This window comes from Ovis canadensis, chromosome 23 (assembly GCF_042477335.2).
Source record: "Ovis canadensis isolate MfBH-ARS-UI-01 breed Bighorn chromosome 23, ARS-UI_OviCan_v2, whole genome shotgun sequence".
Taxonomy (NCBI): Eukaryota; Metazoa; Chordata; class Mammalia; order Artiodactyla; family Bovidae; genus Ovis; species Ovis canadensis.
The window spans coordinates 31,334,115-31,347,145 of record NC_091267.1 but is presented as its reverse complement, the minus strand read 5'-3'; the positions used below and the strand labels follow the sequence as shown (position 1 = coordinate 31,347,145).

The following is a 13,031-nucleotide window of genomic DNA, read 5'->3' as shown; positions in this document are numbered from 1 at the left end:
TTTTTTATGTAAAACTGAACCTACACTTCTTTTATATGGTTTCCTATTCTATTTGAGGACATGGAGCTCCCTGCATCTGCTGAAATTTGGTGTGAATGTGCTTTCAGCTCAGCTGCCCAAGGTGCAACCACACAGCAGGGGTTCCATTCTTATATATTTAAGAGCCCCACTGTAAACTTCTGGCAGAAGCAATGTGCTAAGAAGAGCTCAGCCTTTCAGATGAGCTAGAAAGTGAAATAAAAACTAGGTGTGACTGTCTTCAAGTGACCAAGGTAAATCAAAAAGTAGGAGATGCCTAAGTGTTATTCCCACAGCCATAGTGGGAGACTGGGTTGCCACAGAAGTCACTAGCTGCTGAAGCCTTTGTCTGGAACTTTCAGGAAAAATCTGATTCTGATGTGGAAATTGTTCAAAGACTGAATAAGTTCTTTGAGAAAGCTCCGGGGGTAGTTAGGGGAACTATGATAGTATGCTTTCAAGGAACTCATGCACAATCCAAGAAAATAGCAAGGCCAGTGCCAAAAGAAGCAGACAGACTTTGTTAAAAGAGGAAACTAGTAGTAAAGGTGGTAATTATAGTAACAAAATGATTTAATGTATAATGGAATAATATCAATCAATCATGGAGATAAGTAAAAAGTGGGGGGCTTTGGAGTTAGGGTATTATTATGCTTTCCTGCATCATTTTCCATGTGACTTGATGCATATGACAATAAGGATCCTCAAGAAACTGCCTTGGGCAAGGTATCGATTGAAAGGAAAAGTAGACACTATTCAATGTCAGAAGTTCTGGGCTACAGTTTTGATCATTAAGTATCACTGTGGCTGGAGGCACTTTTATGAGTATAAGTATATATAAACAAACAAACAAACAAAAAAGTATAGTGAAGAATGTATTAAACTTACTCTCCCCTGTTTCTCCTCTTCCCTCTCCAATTAGCTAGATCTTGTTCTTCTTTCTAAACTTTTGCATCTTGTAGAAGTTACATGCATGACTCTAAGCAAACTACTGATATGCCTTTCTTTTTTCTGACTTATGAAATTTAAGCATTATTTTTCCTATCTATTGAAAATGAAGATTTAGCTCATCTATATGACCCCAACTTCCACTTCTCCACTTAACTTTTAGCTACTTTTTCAGTTTTTCAATTGACTAAATCTTTAATCTTTAATGTTATTTCAGGACTTCCCTGGTGGCTCAGATGGTAAAGCATCTGCCTGCAATACGGGAGACCCAGGTTCGATCCCTGGGTTGGGAAGATCTCCTGGAGAAGGAAATGGCAACACACTCCAGTATTCCTGCCTGGAGAATCCCAGGGACAGAGGAGCCTGGTAGGTTACTGTCTATAGGGTCGCAAAGAGTTGGACACGACTGAGCGACTTCACTTCACTTCACTTCACTTAATGTTGTTTTAGCAGTATATACAATAAAATTGGAATGTTACAGAAATTGGCATGGCTCAAGGATGACATGCGACTTTGTGAAACATCCATATTTTTATGGAATATTATTCAGCCTTAACAATAATGAAATTCTATCACAAGCTACAGCATGAAAAAATTTTGAAAATATAATGCTGAGTGAAATAAGCCACCCAAGGAAGGACATATGTTGTATGATTCTATTTATATGAGCTACTTAGAGTAGTCAGCCACCTAGCTAGGGGTTACCAGGGGCTGGGAGAGGGGGCTGTAAGTAACTGTTGGTTAATGGGTAGACAGCTTTAGTTTGGGAAGCTAACAAAGTTCTGGAGATGACTGGTGCAACACAGTAATGCAACTGAACTGTACACTTAAAAGTATTTTATGTGTTAGTCTCTCAGTCATGTCTGACTCTGCGACCTCATGGACTGTAGCCCAGCAGGCTCCTCTGCCCATGGAATTCTCCAGGCAAGAATATGGGAGTGGGTTTCTATGCCCTTCTCCAGGGGATCTTTCCTAGCCAGGGACCAAACCTGGGTCTCCTGCATTGCAGGCAGATTCTTTACTGTTTGAGCTACCCAGGTATTAAATTGGTGAATTCTGTTAAGTATATAGTACAAGTATATGGTATATAGGTATAGTATATAGTATACTTATATATAAGTAGTATATAAGTATATATAATATATAAGTATATAAGTATAGTATATAAGTATACAAGTATATAGTACCTACACATATACACGTATATGTATGTTAGTCGCTCAGTTGTGTCCGACTCTTCGCAATGGACTGTAGCCCACCAGGCCCCTCTGTCCATGAAGTTTTCCAGGCAACAATACTGCAGTGGGCAACCCAGTGTTGCCAGGAAAATCACACGAATAGAAGAGCCTGGTGGACTACAGAACGTGGAGTTGCAAAGAGTCGGAAAGGACTGAGAGATTGACCACTCAGGCATACATTTGTGTGTATATATATACATATATATATATATATATGTATTCATTGTTTAACTTCTCTTATCCTTTGACTTCTTCCACATAAAACTAACATTTATGCACATCTTTTCAGTCTTTATCCTTTATCCCCCGCCGCAACCCCCTGCTTTTCTATTTACTATGCATTGGGATTATTGTGTTCAGAGCCATTGCAGCTGATGGAAGCCAAGTGACCAGCATCACTTATCAGTGAATTGAGTGGCAAGGAAGTGAGCCATTCTCAGATGTGGACATTTAACCAAAAAGACCTTGGTTCTTTGCCACCACAATGGTAAAGTTTGAGATGGCTGTTTTTTTTCCTTTTTATGTTCTTAAGTTTTCCTGAGGTTACTTTTTAAGACTGGAGACTTTTCACCTATCCCTTTGTGTAATCAGCATACCCTTCAAATACAACTATTAATGTCTTTTTCCAAATATGTATGATTTTCCTGTGTTTTATTTTGCTTGTTCCTTCCCTTTTATAGTCTATTTTCCCATTTCAGACTTCATATTTATCAGATTTTATATATCCTTGATTGTTATATCTCTTCTATATCTTATTACATACTTCCCCACTCTGTCCATTTTGTTCTATATATAGTTTCTTGACTTTGATCTCTTTTTCTTTTTTTTTTATTACCCTTCAAGTCCTTATGAAAGTACTAATTAGATTTTTTTCCCAAGTTTCTTCTTTTCAGTGGCTTTTTTTTTTTCCTGTTTCCACTGGGACTTCTTTATCTATTTATTTTTCCAGTTGAATGCTGCTAATTTTCTTTATATGCTTGAGTGATTATAAGTTACCTGTGTATATTTAAAACAGGAGGTATTGAACTGACATTTCCAGGTAGTGGATTGGGTTTTCTCTGCTGTTCTATTACGTAAGCTTGTTTTCTCTGAAAAATATTTTCTTTAGTCATGGGGGCTGATCAGATCAAGTAGGCACTCAAATCACAGGGATACCGTCTTTTGATAAGGGATTACCAAAATGAGAAGAGCTTTTATTTTGTGGTACCAGTATCTAGCTAGTGGTCCTAATTCTCCCCAAGCAATGCATTACATTTCTTTAATGTAGGGACTGTTTTGCTGTTTTCTGGTTCCTTGGGTTACTGTGAGTTTTCCTGTTCTCTTCTTACATCCAGGAATGTGGGAGAGAGAGAAGAGGGGTATGGACATGACTGGTTCCTTATTCTAGAAGTATTTTGGGAGCTCTCTATTCCTCCCACTCATCAATTTTGGCTCACTTTCATGATGGCATCCTCCATACTTACGAATTTTACTCCAAAAGGCTTTGGGATTCTGCCTGAAAGATTAGCTTTTCCTGCCATCCCTTCTTATGTTAATTTTGGACTATAGATTCCTTAGTCCTCTTTGATCAATTACATGTTTTTCATCCATTTCCATCTCTCAGGAAAGCTTTAAACCTAATGTTGAATGATGGCCCTTCTCCCATTCTCTTTCCTCTTAGGGTTTATAGGTTTAATTCTGTTTTTATTCTTCTCTATTTGAATGAGAACTGGAGGAAAATGCAAACATTCGATCACCATATTGAATCAGAGATCACTCTGTTCACTTGCAGTGAACAGAGGAATGCACTGAATTTTGTGTATCTGTGATGGATCAACTATGTTCTCACTGAAGGTCATACATGATGAGTTTAGGTTCCTAAAACACAGGTAGATATTTTCAGTGTTTTCTGGACACATCAACACCTTTTCATGGTTTTTAAGTTGTTTGAAATGAACATGTAGGAAAATAGAAAGTGGGTGAAAACCAGCATTTGAATCAATAGCTCTTCTTCTTACCACGCCTTTATATTTTATTTATTCATTTATTTTTTTGGAAAAAGTTGGATACAACCAATACAAAATTCCATTATTAAGCTAGCAGTTCTGTTTTTGAATGGTTCTAATTGCAACGACTTGTTGAAAGGAAACGAAAAAATAATAAGAGTAATATGAGAAAAACTAAAACATTTTAATAGATTTCCTCTTTGCATTTCAGAAGATATTGTGTCTCAAAGAATCTTGAATTCGAGTTTTATTCTTGTAGTTTCCTGCCTCTAAAATTATTTCTCAAGTCGTTTTCCTCAGCTCTTACAAGAATACATCTGTGCTTCTGAAAAATATTCTCACAAGTGCTTGTGGGTGATTTATTGGTGCTTATAGCCATCCTATTTTAAGTGTATAAAATCGTGACTACTCCAAATGTCCAGAGTCAACAACAGTGTGGTTTTCATAATTGGCCCAGACCTTCCTTCTGTCCCTCTGCTTCTATTAACTCACCCTGGTTTTGCCCTCCTAAGCTTATAGGCTTTTCATGATGTAGTCTGCCTCCTGATGTATCTCAGCAGAACTTTCTCTCTACTATCTCATTTGGATCTTTTCTTAATACCAACCTTGTCTCTCTTATACAAAATTTCGTGTCCAAACTTCTTTTGTGTTTATTTTATAATTATTTATTTCTTTTTTAAGATTGGACTAATGAGTAGAGTCCCTTGTGGAGGGGGAGGAGGAGCAAAAGTGTTTTCTCCAATACAAACTTTATATATCAAGTCAGAGTCAAGTACTGGACTGCATCCAGGAAGAAAGACTGCATCACTGACAAAGTAGGTGTGATGAAATGTGTGAAGTGCTGTAGCAGGGACAAATCGGCTGCAAAATGTCAACTGAAAGCGGCCTAGGTCATTATCAGAGACAATTCAAGTTTAAGTCGCCTACTACATATTATCTATTGAGAGAAAATACTGATGATTTAAATGTTTATCAAACAGCCAATACATACATACTATGGAGCCCATTATAGTACAAATTATATAAATTCAATAATGACTATAAGGAACTATCCTCAAAGCAACTTGATTATCTGGTAGAACAAAGATGTCATGGAGTGATGGAAGAGAGGAAAGGGATGACTATACTTTGTAAGTGCAGTAGTATTTTTTTTTTTAAGAACTGAAAGTAAATAATATGTTTATGGCCATAGTATTTTTTTTTAAGTATTCTGTACCCTAACCCTGGATCCATAAAATTAAGTCAAATGTTACCTACACTAGGGAGCTCAGAGGAGAAATTACATGGCCAGCTTACTAGACAGCTCTGTCATGGCTCAAGGAATGGCATAACATAGCATACAGTTTCCAATTGTTAAAGTGTACTTCTGGGTGGTCAGAGAAGAAGTTCCCGCTAATCACCCTTTATGCTTATGAAATGAGAATACTTTCTTAATAAGAATACTTCAAGTTAGACCATCTGGCAAGTTGTCTTGCTTAATTACAAGTCCAGATCTTTTGACTGACTTTTCTCATGAGAGAATTTGAAGTTAACTTTTCTCCTTGGTCAACCCTTTTTGAAACTCTAACAAGAAACATAAATTGCCAGTGATTCTTCCAGCCAATTCTGTCTGTTTCTTTAGACAACTATGTGTTTCAAAGTAATCTGTTCACTAATGTGTTTACTTATACACCTACAGTATATTTTGTTTACAATAAAGTCTCCTATTTAGCCATTTGCCAAAGGAAAGGTCATGCTGCTGTTCTGTCACTCAGTTGTGTCCGACTTTTTGCAACCCCATGGGCTGCAGCATGCCAGGCTTCCCTGTCCATCACCAACTCCTGGAGCTTACTCAAACTCATGTCTGTGGAATTGATACATTCTGTGGTTAATGTCACTCATATTATTAGAGTGAATATCCCAAACACCTTTATATACAGTTCAGTTATTTTATTCAGCAGAGCTGTTTCTTTGCTCATAATGAGAATACATCAATTGTAGCCTGTTTGAGTGAAGGCTAAGCTGCTTCAGTTGTATCCAACTCTTTGTGACCCTATTTACTGTAGCCCACAGGCTCCCCTGTACATGGAATTTTCCAGGCAAGAATACTGGAGTGGATTGCCATTTCTTTCTCCAGGAGATCTTCCTGATCTAGGGATTGAATCCACGTATTTTATGTCTCCTGCATTGGCAGATATGTTCTTTACCACTAGCACCACCTGGGAAGCCTGTTTAATTTTTGAATTTTGAGACTGAATGAAGTGTGACGAAGGCCAGTGCTGTTAACATGAGCACTGCAAAATTTTTAAGAGGTGGCATTCACACTGCAAGACTGCAGGGAATGGGACTCTGAAATCCTATAGAGAAGCTTTACACCATCTCTGTTCTTAAGTCAAATACAGCAAAGCACCGAGTTTCTTTAGGGAAAGCTAACATACCATTGCTATCTAGAACAGGAAGTTGCATCAGATATTCAGGGTATACCATATTAGTAACATTAGTATGTCTATAGGAAAAAAAGAAAATAATGTTTAAAATTGAAATTTCAGTCTCCTTCACCATGGAAATCAAACATTAATGATTCATTAAATTATCAAAGATACAATAAGTATATATTATGTGCAACCCATTCTGTTAATACTATCAGTTCAGTTTAGTTCTGTCAGTCAGTCATGTCAAACTCTTTGCATCCCCATGGACAGCAGTACAACATAGTTCCCTGTCAATCACCAACTCCTGGAGTTTGCTCAGATTCACATCCATCGAGTTGGTGATGCCATCAAATCATTTCATCCTCTGTCATCCCTTTCTCCTCCTGCCCTCAATCTTTCCCAGCATCAGGGTCTTTTCTAATGAGTCAGCCCTTCACATCAGGTGGCCAAGGTATTAGAGCTTCAGCTTCAGCATCAGCCCTTCCAAAGAATATTCAGGATTGATTTCCTTTAGGATTGACTGGTTTGATCTCTTCGTTCATGCCATGGAAAATTCGATAATGAATAAGAAAGTGATCTCAAAGGAACCAAGGATCTGGCAGAAGAAAGAAACAGGTGCACGTTTAATGGAGTGATAAAATAGAAGAGGGGTGGTATGAGTTCATCTTAACAATATCTAGTCTTAGGATTAAAACAGAAAATGTTGTTATGATACAGACTAAAGATTATATAGACCAGAAGCATGGCTTATGATAAATATCTTTGCATTCACAGAGCTTTCAGATGTCATTGTATAGAGAATTCTTTGTGTCTTTATATATGATATTCTGTGGCTTTAGATAGATAATACACAAGAATATATTTTTAAAACATATAAATATGAATGGTGAATACAGTGCAAGGTTAGAAATATTGACAGGTTATAATAAAATAAATAAATGATATATGATAGATAATGACATAGATAGAGAGATAGATCAAAGGAGAGCCAGGAAGATTAATAAAGTATCCATTGTAATCTTAGGGTTATACCCACAACTATGAAGCAGAATTGATTAATTACACTTCTGGTTCAGGAAGGAAAAGTAGAATGATGTGTGCTCATCTCCTCCTCTGAAAGCATCAAAATTGCAACTATCTGTTGAACAATCATTGACAGGAGGATGCTGAAATCCACCAAAAAAAGGATACCCCACACCCAAGACAAAGAAGTCATACCAAAGTGGTAGGAGCACAATCAAAACTAAATCAAATCCTATACTTCCTTGGTGGGTGACCCACAGACTCAGTTCAGTTCAGTTCATTTCAGTCACTCAGTCGTGTCTGACTCTTTGCAACCCCATGGACTGCAGCATGCCAGGCTTCTCTGTCCATCACCAGCTCCCAAAGCCTACTCAAACTCATGTCCATTGCATCGGTGATGACATCCAACCATCTCATCCGCTGTCATTCCCTTCTCCTCCCACCTTCAATCTTTCCCAGCATCAGGGTCTTTTTCAATGAATCAGTTCTTCACATCAGGTGGCCAAAGTATTGGAGTTTCAGTTTCAGCATCAGTCCTTCCAATGAATATTCAGGACTGATTTTGAGATTGGTAGGTTGGATCTCCTTGCAGTCCAAGGGGCTCTCAAGAGTCTTCTCCAACACCACAGTTCAAAAGCATCAAGTCTTCAGGGCTCAGCTGTCTTTATAGTCCAACTCTTCCATCCATACATCACTACTGGAAAAATAATAGTTTTGAGTAGATGGACCATTGGTAAAGTTCTGACAAAATGTGGTCCACTGGAGAAGGGAATGGCAAACCACTTCAGTATTCTTGCCTTGAGAACCCCATGAACAGTATGAAAAGACCCACTGACTGGAGAACAATAATACCAATGGAGTTCTCACACTATTATGAAGGTTCTGAACATCATGTCATGCTTTCCAGCCTGGGGATCTGACAAAGAGACTGGGAATCACCAGGAAATATGGTCTTCAGGGCCAGAGGGGTTTGATTATAGGCCTTCCAGAAAACTGAGGGAAACAGAGACTCCAGACTTGGAAGGCACAAACAACACTTTGCCTGCACCAAGACCCAGAAAAGAGGAGCAGTGACCCCACAGAAGACTAAACCAAAATTACCTGCTAGTGTTAAAGGGCCTCCTATGGAGATGTGTGTTGACAGGACTTCATCACAGGAATGAGGGCACTGGAAATTCTCCCTTGGATAAACCCCCTTGGAGTTTGCCATTAATCCTACAATAGAGCCCAAAGACCCCAAGGCTGGGTCACCTCAGGCCAAAGAACTACCAAGGAGGAAGTGAAGCCCCTGCCCACCAGCAGATAATTAGATTAAAGCTTTACTGTGCAAGGTTCTGCCCACCAGAGCAAGACCCAGGTTTTTCCCACTGCCAGTTCCTCCCTTCAGGAAGTTTACACAAGCCTCTTAGCTTCATCCATCAGAGGGCAGACAGAAGAAGCAAAAAGAAGCATAGTTTCACAGTGGCTAATATAAAAACCATACTACATAGAGTTAATCATGATGAAAAAAGCAGAAAGTTGTGTCCCAGATGAAAGGGCAAGATAAAATCCCAGAAAAAACAACTAAATAAAGTAGAGGTAGGCAACTTTTCAGAAAAAGAATTCTGAATAATGATAGTGAAGATAATCCAGGTTCTCAAGAAAAGAATGGAGGCAAAGATTAAGAATATGCAAGAAATGTTTACCAAAGACCTACAGGAGCCAAAGAACAAACAGAGATGAATAATACACTAGAAGGAATCAACAGCAGAATAACTGAGGTAGAAAAATGGATAAATGACCTGGAGGACAGAATGGTGGAAATCAGTGCCATAGAACAGAATACAGAAAAAATAATGTAGATAAATGAAGACATCCTAAGAGACCTCTGGAGCAACATTCAGTTCAGTTCAGTCGCTCTCTAACTCTTTGTGACCCCATGAATCACAGCACACCAGGCCTCCCTATCCATCACCAACTCCTGGAGTTCACCCAAACCCATGTCTATTGAGTTGGTGATGTCATCCAGCTATCTCATCCTCTGTTGTCATATTCTCCTCCTGCCCTCAACCCTTCCCAGCATCAAAGTCTTTTTCAATGAGTCAACTCTTCACATGAGGTGGCCAAAGTATTGGAGTTTCAGCTTTAGCATCAGTCCTTCCAATGAACACTCAGGACTGATCTCGTTTAGAATGGACTGGTTGGATTTCCTTGCAGTCCAAGGGACTCTCAAGAGTCTTCTCCAACACATCAATTCTTTGGTGCTCAGCTTTCTTCACAGTCCAACTCTCACATGCATACATGATCACTGGAAAAACCATAGCCTTGACTAGACGCACCTTTGTTGGCAAAGTAATGTCTCTGCTTCTGAATATGCTATCTAGGTAGGTCATAACTTTCCTTCCAAGGAGTAAGTATCCTTTAATTTAATCTTAATTAAATCTTTAATTTAATCTTTTAATTTAATCAACATCTGCAGTGATTTTGGAGCCCAGACGAATAAATATGACACTGTTTCCACTGTTTCCCCATCTATTTCCCATGAAGTCATGGGACCAGATGCCATGATCTTCGTTTTCTGAATGTTGAGCTTTAAGCCAATTTTTTCACTCTCCTCTTTCACTTTTATCAAGAGGCTTTTGAGTTCCTCTTCACTTTCTGTCATAAGGGTGGTGTCATCTGCATATCTGAGGTTATTGATATTTCTCCTGGCAATCTTGATTCCAGCTTGTGCTTCTTCCAGTCCAGTGTTTCTCATGATGTACTCTGCATATAAGTTAAAGAGCAGGGTGACAATATACAGCCTTGATGTACTCCTTTTCCTATTTAGAACCAGTCTGTTGTTCCAAGTCTAGTTCTAACTGTTGCTTCCCGACTCGCATATAGGTTTAAACACATCAAAATTCACATTATAAGGGCCCCAGAAGGAGAAGAGAGAGAGAAAGAACCTGAGAAAATATTTTAAGAGTTAATAGCTGAAAACTTGCCTAACATGGGAAAGGAAATACTCACCACATCAAGGAAGCACATAGAGTACCGGACAGGATAAACCGAAGGAGGAACACACTGAGACACATAATAATCAAACTGACAAAAATTAAAGATAGAAATAAAGTATTAAAAGCAACAAGGCAAAACATACAAAGGAATTCCCATCAGGCTATCAGCTAATTTCTCAACTTTACAGACCAGAAGGGAATGGCATAATATATTTAAAGTGATGAAAGGGAAGAACTTTCAACCAAGAATACTCTACCCAGCAAGACTCTCCTTCAGATTTGATGAAGAAATAAAAATCTTTCCAGACAAGCAAAAGTTAAGAGAATTCAGCACTACCAAACCAGTTTTACAGTGAATGCTAAAGGAACTTCTCTAGGCATGAAAAAAAAGAGAAGGGAAAAAAAAACTACAGAAAATCCAAAACAATTAAGAAAATGGCTATAGAATCATACATATCAGTCATTTCCTTAAATGTAAATGGCTTAAATCCATCAACTAAAAGACAAGCACTGGCTGGGAAGATGAAAATATGTGCATGTATGCACTTCCACTTACCACATCACCCTGCCTGATCCCCTCAAATTCTATATAATTATTTTATATTCTTAAAGTTAATAATGTTCCTATTATGACTTACAGTTATAATTATCATTTATTTTTTGCCTGGCTATTGATTGTGAAAACTAATAAATGTCATTTACTATTTTGATTATGTAACTATCATTCACTTAATACCATTGTGCCATGATTGGTTAAGAGAAAAATAATAGAACTGAATTTCACCAAAACTATGATCTATAGAAAAACATGTAATCACTTTTTAAAATCCAGTTGCATATCAGAGTTATCTTGATTAAAAAAAAAATTTCAGATGCTCAGGTATTGCTTTTTTGCTCCAGAGCTCCAGATATGTTTCTAATGAACAGTCATGTTTAAAAACAACTGGACTATATGATGATCTTTTACCTTTAATTTGTTTCACTTTTTCTATTTCATATTCAGTGCTCCCATTTCATTTAGTTTGTTGTTGCTGTTCAGTTACTCAGTCATGTCCGACACTTTGGAACCACATGGACTGAAGAAAGCCAGGCTTTGATGTCCTTCCCCATCTCCCGGAGCTTGCTCAAACTCATCTCCATTGAATCAGTGATGCCATTCAATCATCTTATCCTCTGTCATCCCCTTCTCCTCCCGCCTTCAATCTTTCCCAGCGTCAGGGTCTTTTCCAATGAGTCAGTTTTTCTCATCAGATGGCCAAATATTGGAACTTTAGCTTCAGCATCAGTCCCTCTAATGAATATTCAGTATTAATTTCCTTTAGGATGGACTGGGACTCTCAAGACTCTTCTCCAACTCTGCAGTTCAAAAACATCAGTTCTTTTTTGCTCAGCTTTCTTTAAGGTCCAACTGTCATGTCCCTACATGATTACTAGAAAAAGCAAAGCTTTGACTGGATGGACCTTTGTCAGCAAAATAATGTCTTTGCTTTCTAATAGGCTCTCTAGGTTTACCATAGCTTTTCTTTAGAGGAGCAAGCCTCTTTTAATTCCATGGCTGCAGTCATCATCTGCAGTGATTTTGGAGCCCAAGAAAATAAAGTCTCTCACTGTTTCCATTGTTTCCCCATCTGTTTGTCATGAAGTGATGGGACCTGATGCCATGATCTCAGGTTTTTGGATGTTGAGTTTTAATTCAGCTTTTTATCTCTCCTCTTTCACCTTCATCAAGAGGCTCTTTAGTTCCTTTTCACTTTCTACTTTTAAAGTGGTATCATCTGCATATTTGAGGTTATTAATATTTTCCCCAGCAATCTTAATTTCAGTTTGTGATTCATCCAACCTGGCATTACGCATGATGTACTCTGCATATAAGCTAAATAAGCAGGGTGACAATTTATAGCCTTGACATACTCCATTCCCAATTTAAAACCAGTCCATTGTTCCATGTCCAGTTCTAACTCTTGCTTCTTGAGCTGCATACAGGTTTCACATTAGGCAGGTAAGGTGGTCTGTTATTCCCATCTCTTTAAAAATTTTCGCTTGATATGATCCATACAGTCAAAGGCTTTAGCAAGTCAGTGAGGCAGATGTTTTTCCTGGAATTCTCTTGTTTTTTTTCTATAATCCAGTGAATGTTGGCAATATGATCTCTGATTTGTCTGCCCTTTCTAAATTCAATTTGAACATCCAGAAGTTCTATGTTCACCATTTTTTCCAATCTTCCTTTTTTTTCCCTTGCTGTTCTTTCTCAAAACTTTGCCAAGTGTAGTAGAAAAAAAAAAAAAATATATATATATATATGTATGTATGTATGCATATATGGAGAAGGCAATGGCACCCCACTCCAGTACTCTTGCCTGGAAAATCCCATGGATGGAGGAGCCTGGTGGGCTGCAGTCCATGAGGTCTCTAAGAGTCGGACACGACTGA

General features: G+C 38.1%; 1 pseudogene; it reads left to right on the top strand.

The window, feature by feature from the left end:
- Positions 1 to 1,404: 1,404 nt before the first annotated feature.
- LOC138428568 (U6 spliceosomal RNA) lies at positions 1,405 to 1,501 on the top strand (annotated as a pseudogene).
- Positions 1,502 to 13,031: the final 11,530 nt, after the last annotated feature.